Here is a 14,646-nt window from a genome sequence, read left to right as displayed (position 1 = left end):
ACGCCTGTGCGTTCGTCGCCAAGGCGTTTTGCTCCGGGTGAAAAGGCGGTGCTGGAGAAAACAATCGACGAGTGGTTAGCCGCGGGAATAATTCGAGAAAGTGAGAGTGATTTTGCGAGTCCGGTAACGTTAGCGAGAAAAAAGGACGGTTCCTTACGCGTTTGTGTTGATTATCGCGAACTTAATCGAAAAATGATTAAGGATTGTTTTCCCATGAGGAACATAGAAGATCAAATCGATCGCTTGAAGTCAGCCAGAGTTTTTACCACACTTGACTTGAAAAATTCGTTTTTTCATGTTCCTGTGGAAAAGTCGAGCCAGCGGTACACAGGCTTTGTTACCCACACAGGCCAGTACGAGTTTCTTAGAACGCCTTTCGGGTTGGTCAATAGTCCAGCGAGTTTCAGCCGGTTTGTAGCGGATGTGTTTCGGGAATTCATCAAGAGTGAGCGTGTGTTGGTGTATGTGGATGATTTAATAATTCCTTCATTAGATGAGGAAAGTAATTTTCAAACGTTGAAGGAATTGTTAAATGTCGCGAGTGAGAACGGTGTGCAGTTCAATTGGAAAAAATCGCAATTTTTAAAGGATGAAGTGGAGTATCTCGGGTATGTGATTCGCAACGGGTGTTATCGCATAGCGCCGAGTAAGTTGCGATCGGTTCAGCTTTTTCCGGAACCGAAAAATGTGAAGCAGCTGCAAAGATTTTTGGGACTTACGAGTTACTTATTACTTACGAGTTAAAATTTATTGCTGGTTACGCGACAATTTCGAAGCCTTTGACAAGTTTGCTTCAGAAAGGTGTTGAGTTTGTGTTTAGTGAAGAGGAGCGTTCGAGTTTTGACGAGTTGAAACGGTGTTTGGTGACCGATCCGGTGTTAAAGATCTACGACGAAAGTGCCGAAACCGAGCTCCATACGGACGCGTCAAAGTACGGTTATGGTGCTGCGCTTATGCAGAAGAGTGACGATGACAAGTTTCATCCTGTTGCCTTCATGAGTCAACAAACATCAAACGCGGAGAAGAATTATAGTGCGTATCATTTGGAAGTGCTAGCGGTGGTTCGCGCTGTTGAAAAGTTTCGTGTGTATCTCTTAGGCATCAAGTTTAAGATCGTTACAGATTGTGCAGCGTTTGGGCATACTTTAAAATCGAAAGAACTGTCGGCAAGAATCGCGAGATGGGCTTTGATGCTCGAAGAGTATGAATATGAAGTGGTTCATAGGCCAGGTTCATCGATGAAGCATGTGGATGCGTTGAGCAGGGCACCGGTGATGATTGTGAAAAGCGATCCTATGATAGAAGCGATCAGAAAAATGCAACAAAGTGACGAGCGTGCGAAGGCAATTATTGAATTGTTAAAAACGCAATCTTTTGAAGATTTTGTCATGTGCAATGGGCTGCTGATGAAAGTAGTGAAAGGTAGGGAAGTGATTGTGGTACCATCGGGGATGCAAAGCGATTTGATACGTAGGATACACGAAAAGGGTCACTTAGGAGCTCGTAAGATAGAGGGTATTATCGAACAGGAGTTTTACATTCCAAACGCGAGTGAGAAAATAAAACAAACGATTGAGTGTTGTGTGAAATGTATCCTCGCAGAGCGTAAAAGGGGAAAAGTTGACGGTTTATTATACCCAATCGCGAAAGGTGACGTTCCGTTAGACACGTATCACGTAGACCATTTGGGTCCAATGGACATTACGGAGAAAAGGTATAAATATTTGTTTGTAGTAGTTGATGCGTTTAGTAAGTACACTTGGATATATCCTACTAAAACGACGAATTCATTTGAAGTAATTCAGCGATTAGCAACACAGAGCGAGGTATTTGGTAATCCAAGGCGTATTATTAGCGATAAAGGGGCTGCGTTTACGTCAAACGATTTTAAGCGGTATTGTGAGGATCAGGATATCGAGCGTGTGGAAGTTACGACAGGTGTTCCGCGCGGGAACGGGCAGGTAGAGAGGGTAAATCAAGTGATTATTGCTATGTTGCGAAAGATGGGTGTAAACGATCCTGCAAAGTGGTATAAGCACGTTGCCAATATTCAGCGGTGGATTAATTCGAGCCCACATCAGAGCATCGGTGTTACTCCTTTTGAAGCGATGTTTGGGGTACCGATGAGACACGAAGGAGATTTACGACTAGGTGAGCTGATGGAAGAAATTCGAGTGGCCCAACATCACGATCAACGAGAGCAGACTCGAGCTGGTGCCAGGGTTTCTATCGAGAAAGCCCAAGAAGAACAACGGAGATCGTACGACTTACGAGCGCGGTCGGCTACAACTTACCGCGAAGGCGACCTGGTGGTGATTAAGCGGACGCAGTTCGGGCCTGGAAGGAAGTACGCAGCTGAGTACCTTGGACCATATAAGGTAACCAGTGTTCGTCCACATGATCGCTATGACGTAGAAAAGATCAATGGCGAAGGGCCAAAAGTGACGTCGACGGTGTCACCGTTATTGCGGTGAGGATCCTTCGGGGCGAAAGGATCGGTCGAGGAAAGGCCGTGTGAAGTAGGGAAACGAGATAGCGATATCGTGGCGAGCGCCGAGTGAGCGAAGGGGGGTATTTAAGCGGCGCGCGCTGCTGGGTCGAGAGGTCAGTTGAACGCGAAATGTCGAAGGTGAAGGACGTGCGAATTGGAGAATAAATAAAGTGAACTAAACGAAAGCCACCCATCTTCTTCTTTTGATGTTTAACTGATTCTCACATTTATATAGTACTATGCTCAGATAAAGAATTAATACACACCTCCTAAAGACATGAATAGGCAATAACTATAACAGCTGTGAAAGCCTTCAATTCTTCAAACATTCTGTAACCACATCTACCATCGATCTAAACGAAGCGTCAAGCAATATTGCAAAAGTACTTCTGATTTTGTACACACCCATTCATTTTGTACACAATTTCACTCACCCATTATTTATCTATTTTAATAGCATTCCTTGCTACTACTTAATCCAATGCACCATCATAATCCTCCAATGCAGTTGCATCTTTGATCATCGCCGGGGAAGAAAGAAAACAGCAACAACACGCCATTGCTTTTCCCGTATTTATAGCTGAGCGACAGCATGCTTAACTTTCCTTATAAATCATTATCGGCAAACGGAAATGGAACATACTGCAGATAAATAAGCAACTCCTTCGACTTTGCCGCACAGCCAAACAGCAGCAGTAAGGATCGAACAACGGAAGATAGTTCACTGTTTCGCTGGCTGGAAATAAAAATTTTTTCTCTCTCAAACGCTGCCAAGTATTGCGCCATGAACCAACCCTGCCCAGTGCCACCCATTCCTATGCCAAGCACAATTTATTCATACTTTTTAGTCATAAAATGTTGATCTCTCGTAGCAGTGTTGCGAGACCGCGGAACAACAAATGCATCAACAAACGCTTCCCAACCGATGCACACCTTCGACCGAGCGCATCGGTAGTATCCGATCGACTCCAGAAAGTGTTGAAGATGATGATGTGCCCCCGGCCCATCACCCTCCGATGTCCCCCACCTAGCCTGGTAGCAAGGTTTTTTTTTTGCATATATATGGAAACAATTTATCAAAACTGTCAGCGTTGACTGGTGGCGCTAATGATACCAATAAATTTCGATTTATGGATGCTCCCGTCCCGAGATGAACTGGAACAGGCGAACGGCGTGCCTGCCACGTTGGGTTGCTTTCGCTATTTTATTTATGCTGAAAAGTTGCTCCACACCAGGTGTCAGACACATCGGCGCCCAGGTGCGGGCACGTAATTGCGCTTCCGCCAGCGACTTTCTCCACCAGCTTGCCACTACATTGCTGTCGAATGAAGGAAGACAAGCTGACAAACGACATCCAGTGTGCGCTCTAGTTAAACTCCAAAAGAAATGTAATACATCTTCGACTGGCTTCCAGTTCACTATAGGCAAACATATTTTATACATTGAAAACTGTTCTAACCGGGTAACCTCTTCATCAAACCATTTGCATCCATCGATGGTATCGGTAAGTAAAACGCTGACTAAAGCTCAGGCCGGATAACGTAACACGCTACCAAACGATGTGTAAACCGATGCCATTTTTTTCGTACAATACGAATCAAGTGACCGCAAAACGTATCCCGTAATAACCACCTTGACCGAAGGATTAAAATAAGAGTGCAATTAAACGGTCCAAATATGCTCCGGAGAGTCATTCACAGCATTTGCGAGAATAAGCGAGATTATGGTTAAACGTTGTTTCCCCGGTTTTATACGTTTCTGTTTTCATCATACATTTCAACCCACCAGGAACCGAATCGTCCCACCAGGAACCGCAGCACCGCCTTTTGGGGCGGAGGGATTAATTAAATAAAACTTAACAAAAGCCGACCCACTTTTCCGGTAGTGTGTATGAGCATGGGCTGGTGACAAAGTTTTACCGATGCACAAAACGGAAGGGGCTGATTATCCCTTTGCTTTCTACAGTCCTTTTTGTGTGGAGCACCGTCGTGACTGGTCTGGTTGGTTCTCTTTACAAAGGGAACAAACAATTGTTTGTGTGTGTGTTTTTTTTTTGCTGTTCTTGTTTTGCAGTCACAGTGCATGAAATGTAATTAACATAGTTTAGGTAAGCTTACTAAATTGATAGTTTTTTTTTTATATCTTCTTGACAAATATATGGTATTTGTAGTACTTTTTCTACTTCCCTTAATTGTGTGCATTCTTTAGTCGCCTTTTACACTTCTTTTTCTTATTCTCGAAGGTCATGCCGGCCATCGAAATGGCTTACTAGACAGCCGATAACCACGTAGTTGGTTAGTCAGACCTCACTACGGGTCCGGATGGGATTTGAACCCCGGATTTACACTGAATGATTCACAATTCTTTTCGCAACAGTCTACGTTCATTTTTCACTATACTCTTATCAAAGCATTTCATTCTTCTTACACAGTTGGATCTCCAATTTTCATATGTTTGTCTACTCATCTTGTTGGAAACTTTGCAAGGTTCCCAACGCCCTGTCAGTTAGGAGGCGCCAAGAAGAAAAGGAAAGAAAAGAAGGACCAGAAAAGGGCAGGACGAGCCTGCCCTGGGATCAGTTAGGGAACAATCGATCAGTCAAAAATCAAACATAAGCGGACAAAGATCGAAAAAACTTATACAAGCGCGCACGAACAGCGGACTAATTTTTTGGTTATTTTTAAGAGCTTACCAATTAAATCAGCCACACAGAAAAAGCAAAAGAAGCCGTGCCCTGTTTTTCAATACATCTAATTCATTATTTGAACCTTTTTTAAAATTTCACCATAAAAGTCTATTATTAGAAAAACGTATTTGAAACCCTAAACATTCCTAAAAATTAGATCAAAATTTTGTGCTTTTGTTCTTCACTAGTTTTGTTATTAGTCTTTACTGGAATGGTTTTGAGCTGTAGTACTAAGAAAAACAAGAGAATAAAACAGTTGTTACCGTCAGATTTATGTTTCCATCACTGTAAAGATAACACGACAGCTGAAAGCGTGTTCCAGCCCTGAAACCACACTATCCGGTCTCAGTGGGCAGCGAAAATGTTTTTTTTGTATTTTTTAAAGTATTAGTCCGAAGCTGATGTGGCACAAGGCACAATGGCTAAGCCCATTGTAGTTCATGTGGTATCATTATCTATTTCCTTTCTCTCAATGCATTCTAAAGGAGTTTGATCTTGTTTTACCCGGAATTAAAACATTTTTTAATAATGCATAATAAAAATTCTATTAGAATCAAATTTACTTCCCAACATCTTTTTGGTTAAAAAGTCTTCTGAAGTCACGCCTGCCATCGAATGGCTTATTGAACTTGCCAATACCACGTAGTTGAATAGTCAGTCCTCACTACAAGGGAACCGGGCCGCCCCTAACCTTACTTATATAAAATTAATTTAACTTAAAAGATCCAAATTCTATCCATCTAAACAAAAAGTATCCAAAACCGCATTCCAAATCGTACTTCTAAAGCAACGAGCTTCGGAAGCAGCCTTCCATCGACCTTTTTCCTAACCTCAATCTTGTACAATGCACATTTTTGAGGGTAGGATTTAAATGGTAAATGCTACCATTGCAGTACTACCACACAGTGCACCGAAATGCCTCGGATACAATCGAAATCGGAACCAAGCGAAACACTGATTTCAGTGTCGGATTGTTTTGCGGTGAATATGCGACACTGCCACCACCTGTAACCAGTGTGCTACTGGTTACCTTTCGCATGCTGTCCAGCACCCGTAACAACAAAAGCGAGAAAAAAGCTCCAACAATCACCAATGCTAGGTGCGAGACAAATCCCCGGCATGGAAAACTTGCCGCTTTTGTACCGGCCAGTAAGCTAAAAGTTTTTTTTTTTGTGCCAGTTTTCCTTTTGTTTTAACGTGCATGTGGCATGGATAGCTGAGAAACGGGAAAATGAAACCCTGGATAATGCGATAATAAAGGATTAAAATTAAACTCCTTTTCACGCCAAACGGAACGGTGGTCCAAGTTGCGATTGAGCAGGTACCGTGGATCGAGACAAAAACCCGTTTTCCGGGTTCATCGTTTTACAGCACGAAAGGAATTGCCCGGGACCGTTACGCTTCTTCTACTCTCGCTCTTTCCTCTCTCTGTACTTAACTCAAACTGGGCTTAACGTCAACTGAGAAATGAGTATCTGGACAATCTTACGTATAAATTGTTACACATAATGGAACGCTAATCCGCGCTCACTTTAACGCACCGGAAGTTTAATGTCGGACTGTGTAAGTTCATCTGTGCGGAGAAATGTCATGAATTAGCGACACACGAGGTGACCAACAGACGTAGCATTTAAATTATGTCAAATCATTAAGTTGGAGGAATGAGAATAGTAGATGACTCTGAAGAGTAGTTTCGAACAAGGTTTTAACCACTTTTTTTTTTTTATTTTCAAACGCATTTTTAACATTCGAAACTGTTATTGTTATCCTGCAAGCCTGACAGAAACAGATTGCAATCGATAAACTATCCAAGAAATGCCTATAACCATGACCTTAAACATTTATTGCATAGTTTAAGTATCGTAGCTGCAAATATACTGCTAAAATCAGCTAAGGAATAACCTATGGACCGTCAGTTACCTCGCCGATCAGAGAACCTCGTTAGTCTTACTAAACAAATTGTGGGAAAGTTAACACCCCTCCCGCTTGCTAACGAGTATGAACCTCGCCTAGGACATATGCCTCGTATAAAAAATCCCGTGTAAGGTCTTGAGATAAAAACGTTTGAAATTTTGAATCCTCGGACTCCATTCGCTGCGACACCGCAACTGGAAATTTAAGGTTTACGAAAACAGAGACCCATACATAACCTTTAAATAAAAAGCTACAAAAGAAGGTTTATTGTTTGTTCTAGAGCAACGGTTTAAGTAATCTTCAAGGAGCTCGATCAAGAGAAGAATCTCGTACCAAGGTTCAGTAAGACAGGAGTGAAAGGATGAACTTAGTCCGTCTTTAGATACTTCTACGAACTAGACGATAAAATCCCTTAGATTACGAATTTTCATGGACATCGAGACTCTTTAGACGGTAAGATAGTCTTATCGGTAGGTTTTTTTTACCTAAAGGCTTCTAGGACGAAGAATTTCACCGGTAGATGAGACCTCAAAGGTCCCTTAGATGATGTAGGCCACTCGCTAGGCCTTAGCCTCATGGCCTTTTTTAAACGAAAACATGCAGCCCTTGAACGAAAACGAAAACAAGTCTCTTGGTCAACATGCTGCCTCATGCGATAGTGACATGTATATTCTACGTATGAAGGTCAATAGCATTGTGAAAACATTTTTACGTATTTGAAATAATATATGATTTATTTTATCGTCCCCCTCTAGTGATTACTGACCCTCTAGTGATTAGTGATTAGTGATCCAACTACGTGGTATTGGCAAGTGTAATAAGTCATTCGATGGCCGGCGTGACCTAGAAGGTCGTTAAGCCAAGAAAAAGCAGAAGAGGAAGAACCAGTGGCGAATTAAACTGTTCGGTGGCCTAAGGCGGACCCGTGGATGGAGGGGATTTGATTTAATCATTCCAAACCTGAAGGGGTTATCTAAACGGCGAGGCCCCGCTGGTCGGCTAGGTTCTCTTCACAGGCGATGGCTCCCTTGCCGGCGAAGCTCCCCTGTCTGGCGAGGCCTTCCTGACCAGCAAAGGCCCTTGGCGACCGCCAACCTAGCCTCTTGGTTAATCTGCCGCTGTTCAAAAGAGAAGTGTTTTAAGTAAATATTTTAAACTGTTTACTTTAAAGGTTCAGTAGATTCCCGATAATACGTTGATTTCGTTTTAACGCCACGCAATATGTCTCCAAACACAATTTAACACATTATATGTACCATATTTCAGCTATGCAATCAATGATAAAAATCCATATTTAACAGCACACCGGCACTAAGCAGTTTCGACATGAATTAAACCTATTAAGACTGAATTTCAAGCTTCGTCTACTGGAAGATGTGCAGAAGATACGAACAACGCTGCCCGGCTACCTCCCAAGCACCTGATTATAACTGTCATTGGCAGTGACTCGCTTGATATACTGGCTGGCTTTCTACAATTTTCCCAACCCAGCACCTAATGCCTGCTCATTATGTAGCGAAAGCACTGACTGCATTCCGGACCGCGCCCAGTCGTGTGCGATGGTGCGTTTTGCACTTCACCATCATAATTAACGTTCATAAACTGTCAGATTTTGCTGTACAAACGTTACAACCGCCCACACGCTCCCCATACACCCACAGCAGCCCAGGAGCTTGTAGGGAAGCCATCACACCAACGACCAACGAGCTGGTAATCCCAAAAGTCCAAACAACTGCTTCTCAATTATGTACCTCACAAGTGCATTCATTCAACAATCCTGTACTGCACTTGCAAGCACGCATAGATTGTGTGTGTGTGTGTTTGTTTGGGCTTGGGTTGGGAAAAGCTGCCACCTTTAATGTGTTTTTTACACCTCTGTATATGTGGCGGCTTTTGCTGGTGTCCGGTCAGAGCAGTTCAGTCACCTAGTTTGTCGCTTTTGGGTGAGTGACACTGTGAAAGTGCACCGGACCGATAATGCAAGCGAAGCGGACGAGTGCAATAATAATTTATTCAAAATATATTACCAACACGATTATCAACAAATTCAGCTCAGGGAATAGAGCTCGCCTACTCGGGCCGGATGGCCAGTCAGTTAAATGTAAATTTAAAGTATTTGCCTTTCGTCGACCCGCCGACGATTGAACGCATCTAATAACACGGACACACGGGCTCGGTTTGGCTATCGTCCGATCGCATGCATGATGAAATTCCAAATTTATATTCCATTTCCTAAAGCACACACACACACACAAAGTGAAAACGCTATTGACGCAGGGCAAACATTTGCAAATGCAATCGCAAGCGGACTTTATTTGATGTATGGGCGCGAGTCGGGTTTGATTTCGAATTAGGAGAAAAAAAAGGCTCGGCCAAAAATCGGGCCCACTTTTGTTTCTTCAATTTTGTTGTTGATTCATGATTTGATGACATGATTAAAGCCATCGATAGGGTGGGCACTTGTTTGCCCGGATCAGCTATCTACCGCTGTCATGGCTAACATTTATAGAACTGCAAATTTCATTTAATTGTGGTTAGCGTTGTGCGCACAAGCTTTGGTTAACCGAAAACAAGCGGGAAAGGAAAATTGATACGCTAGACGAATGTCATACCATGGAATGGCAATATATCTAACCACGGGTAGGGGTACATTGAATTTACAGATGAAACTTGACAATTTGTATTGCAGCTACATTGTTAAAATTGCAGCACTATAAACAATTTATTATTAGAGAATGTTTCGAAATGGGACAATACGGCACTGGACCGTCATAATTAATTATAAATAAATAAATATGTTTCGAAATGGTATTTTTGTTTCAAATATTTTAGACTCATCTTTGTGTTAAATTTATATAACTACTAAAAACCAACCGTTCAAATCCTAGCCGGACCGTTCACCCGTTGCGAGGACCCAACTACATGAGAGATCATGGCCGACATGACTCCGGGAGGTCGTTTAGTCAAGAAGATGCATCGCAAAATATATCAATCAAACCGAGTCGTTTATAATCAGTAGCAGATAAAGCTGTTTAGAGGCCCTAAGCGGAGTGGATATCGAGGATATCGACCCATAAAATTCGAATTTGCTGACCGTGACGGGAGGAAGGGGAAAGAGTATGGACGGGCTGCAAAATTCTTCTCCTGCTACAGAAGAAGAATTATGCAGCCATTTTCTGTGGAGCTATCGAGATGGTCGAGATGGACTCAATCTGCTTGCAATGTTGCTGAGCAAGGATGCCTAAAAATAGGGGCTCGGCTCATTGCTTGTGCCGGGATTCCCATGAATATAGGCCCCACATTGCCACAACTTATCCGTGTCTTCGGACGGTAATCCAGCAGCTCGCAAACCATCCGGCTTCTGCTATCTTAAACAAAAGTTTGCGGCAAATGATGGTCGACAGACTTCCGGACTCCAAAGTGGCTGCGGAGTCACCGTCGTCGGATGCCAATCCAGGAAGGATCTGAAGGAAGGCCAATCCAGGAAGGATGGATCTGGAAACACGTCACCAGTTGTAGACTTACATTAGACTGCTGCTCGACAGGATGAATTGGGCTCCTTCAGCCTGCTCAGTCTGCTTCCAGATAGAGACTCAGGAGCAATAGTTTGCCCTGTCCGCTAGGGTATCAAGTGTTTGGAGCATATTGATGCCGGTTATGAAAACCATCGTCCCAAACTACAACCACACTGTCAAACCCCTTCATCGTCCGCTTTCGTTCTCGTGCGATTGTGAGGTATTTACTTCTTGAATGTGTTTCTTCGTAAGTTAACCCTTAAAATGTACTTTAAAATATCCATTGGCTTTCATTCACTTATTTCCCCTTACTACGGATCTTCGCCGTATGGTCAACACGGCATGTATTGACTAATTACATACTTGACAAGGCGCTTTCTCCGTAGATTTTGCCTTATCCTGGGCATACTCGGTTAAATAAGTGTTTTGTTGTTGGCTTTTATTCTACTTACCATCACAACAAATATTACTACTTGATTCTATGCACTGAAACTTACTTGATTCTATGCACTTAAATCCTCACAAGAGAACATTCATACTACATTCTGCGAATTAATTATTATTTACATGCTCCACGACAAACTTTTTTCCTAATCCTCCCTCTACGCGTAGACCTACTACCTCCAGCAGTAATGGTTTCTATCATGCATAAATCTTCCAAGAACCATAGTTTTCAAACACACTACGAATCGTTACCGTTCGTATTTTGCTTTTCGGATTGCAAATCAATCTAAAGTTTAAAATCTAACTCCACTCTGACAAGTGTCCGGGTTTGCCGACGAATGAAGCAAAACGTCGATTCAGCATCGAAGAACAAAATGGGGAAAGTTAAATGCTTCTAAAATAGTTTATGATAAACCTACCGCGCCACCAGTGAGTAATCTCAAGCGGCCTGTTGTCGAGAAGTTACTGTTGCTCGAGAGAAGGACGCACAAGAATACATAAGTCATTCGAGAAGGTGTTTGTGCCATCATACCGGTGCTGCATACCTATCAGCCGACCGTGATGCAATTGCAACGGTAACCGACAGCCAACACACCAGTTCCGGCAAATGCTGGCACACGCAACACGCCATGAACGCCAAGCATACACTCAGCTCACAGGAGAGCGTGTGAAAGTTCCAGTAATTGCTTTCTAAACACGTCTCGAAACGGTCCAGTGCGGGATGGATGAGCGGTAGACAGGATGGACCCTTCATCCGAACCTCAGATCTTCGCCATCTGAGAACCAACATGCTGCCGCACACTCTCACACACACACACAACTCAACAATCTCCGGATGGGATGGGAGTACACATCAACACTCCACCGCCATCCGGACGCACATCCAAACTGCAAAGCTCACAATTCGCAATTTAGGACACGTTCCGGCGATAAAATTGGTGAACATTTTCATCAGCTTGCATAAATTTGATTAAATGAACTTCACTTTGTTGCCATCACTTGTTTGATAGCAGCATCGGATCGGCTAGACCAGTAGCAACGGTAACGGTCTTCCGAGACGCACTCGACGCTGCTGCGCAAGATGGATGAGATCCGCAACAATGTCCTTGTTGTTTTCGGGCCAGATCCTTTGGCCAGGATTGCGAGTATGCGAGCAAAACATGGGGAAACCGAATGAGATGGAGGCGGATTTCTATTCTTCAGCATCCGTTTTTCTTTCTATTGTGTCAGCGTGTACCAGCTGCACAGGACGCACGAATGATCCGGGATCGTGTGTTTGATGGTGGCGCTGCGTTTTTGTTTTGGAAGGGAAATTTTTCACATTTGGCACGTGTTTTCTTCTACATGCTGATAAACCCTTGCAGTGGATGTTACGCAAGCAAGATGTACCTGGCAAAGAATAAGAGAGTTTTTATTTGCTTATTCTATTATTAGCTACTTTTAGCATTGATCTTGTGTTTTATTTAGTTTGCTTTTACATTTTTATCTGTTTTCTTTGTTTAATTGTAAAGTAATCCAATTAATTTTTCTTTTCTTCGTATTTGTTACATTATCATATTTTTATTTGATTTCGTAATAAAGAAATCATACATATTACATTTACATTTTAACTTACTTTTGAGCTATGTTTTTAACTTTTAATATTTGCTCTTTTTTCGTTTCTCTTTCTTCACTTTTACGTTTTATTACACTTACTTGCTATTTTTTCACTCCAAATAATGTTTTTTCTAAACTTTGCAGCAATCCTCAAGAGTTAAATCGCTTTCATCCATTCTGCTTGCAAAATCGTCCATTTCCTGATAGATGTTTCCTGGCTCGTTATCGTTCGCTCACGTTAAAGATGCTCCCTTTTTCCCGGGAGCGAACTTCACGCGGTGTGAAACATGCTGGCCACACCTCCAACCAGCTGGGGAGCAGTTTCTTCCTTTCCCATTCACACACGAAACACCAGGAACTAACACTCGAACGGCTAACACAAAAAAATGTACAGAAATCCATCGTAGCTACTCAGTAGCTGTCCGAATGGGTCCTCTGGTCATCCGTCTCCGTTCCGAAACCGTGCCGACAAAATGGGCAATCATTCGCAAACGCCAGCCGGACTACGGGGCCACAAACTCTGCCAGTTTTTGTTATTCCTTTTCTCCAAAAACATTCCCAACTTCTCTGTTTCTTTTGCTCTCTTTTTCCCTTATTGTCAGCTCTGTTTTCGTGAGTGCGAATAAGACTAGGGAGCAGTATCATCATTTTCTAGGCTTTGGTAGTAATCTAATACATCATCTCATCACGTTTCTTCGCTACTACAGGCACGGAGTTCTTATCCTTCTCCGTGCCCTCGACATCCGAACCTTCGCACACCGTCCAGTGAGACAGTGAGTTGGCCACTTTTGGCCGTTTCGATGGCCATTTTTTTGGGCGTATTTTCGCAAAAACCCCGAAGAATACGCGTCGCAGAACATCCTCCACCCCCTCGAGCAGAAAAAAAATCCCCTTATGAGATAACCATATTCCTTGCGAGCGCTTTTTTCTGCCACGCAGCCGAGCCGGGAACGTGTGCGGAGGATGAGAAAATGCGTGACCTGATTTACAATCAGCATACCACACTAGCCCCAAAAGCAATTTTGGGCCAGTTTTTGCTCTCCGATTGGTAAGAAAACAACAGCAAAATGCATACGCCCAACCGATCGGATCGTCTGTACTGGTTTGGGACATGAACGTTTCACCGCCGTAGACGAAGAAAATCTCACTTTCACCATCACGTCCGGTCCCGTTTCGTCCCTTCACACTTGGCGCCTATTCTTCCCACACCAACAAACACCAACCAAGTGGCCAGGCGGATGCGGATTGCGAAATTTCGGAAAAGAATGAAAAGATTACGGGGGATCATCATCGCCAATAGAACACACCGTACCGGACCGGATCCGGCTCGTGGGGAGCAAAATGTAAATGGAATGTCATTCGCCCCTGGAGCTACTGCATTCTCCCCCGCAAAAAGCGAATCGTACCCGTCGCTCTGTGTGCATAAAATGCCCCGCCAAACACTATTATTAATAAAAATTGACCATAATGAATATTCAATGAACCGGTGAGTGAGTGAGTGAGGGCAGCAACCGGAAGCGGGGCGGACACAAAACCTTCAACCAAGATAATATTAAATCGCGCGTATACGATCCAATGGGTTGCACGGTTATTGGCTTCCGCCGGAAGATGAACTTTCCACCGGACAGACAGTAAGGCGAAGAAATTTTGGTGTGTTTTTGGGAGCCATTTCTTCCTATCATCGATAACGGTCGCTTCCCTCAGCCAAATTTGCGCTCACGCTGCCAGTTGGAGTGACAATTTATAACGATTTACCAAGGGGAGAAAGACAACGGGACAGTTTATAAATATTGAACACGCAATTCGTGTGAAAACTCATTAAAGCAAATCCGTGTTAGGAGGTTTATTAACTGTTGAGATAATCGATAGACGGGGAAAAAAAATTTGAAAAACAGTTTCATGAGGGAGATAAATCTCGTAAAAATGAAATATATTCACATAGGTCATATCGTGCAATTTATAATTAAATTACTTTTGTAGCATATATTATTCATATTAAT

This window comes from Anopheles maculipalpis, chromosome 3RL (genome assembly GCF_943734695.1).
Source record: "Anopheles maculipalpis chromosome 3RL, idAnoMacuDA_375_x, whole genome shotgun sequence".
In the NCBI taxonomy this organism is placed as follows: domain Eukaryota; kingdom Metazoa; phylum Arthropoda; class Insecta; order Diptera; family Culicidae; genus Anopheles; species Anopheles maculipalpis.
The sequence above is the reverse complement of the archived record's forward strand: the minus strand, read 5'-3'. Positions refer to the sequence as shown.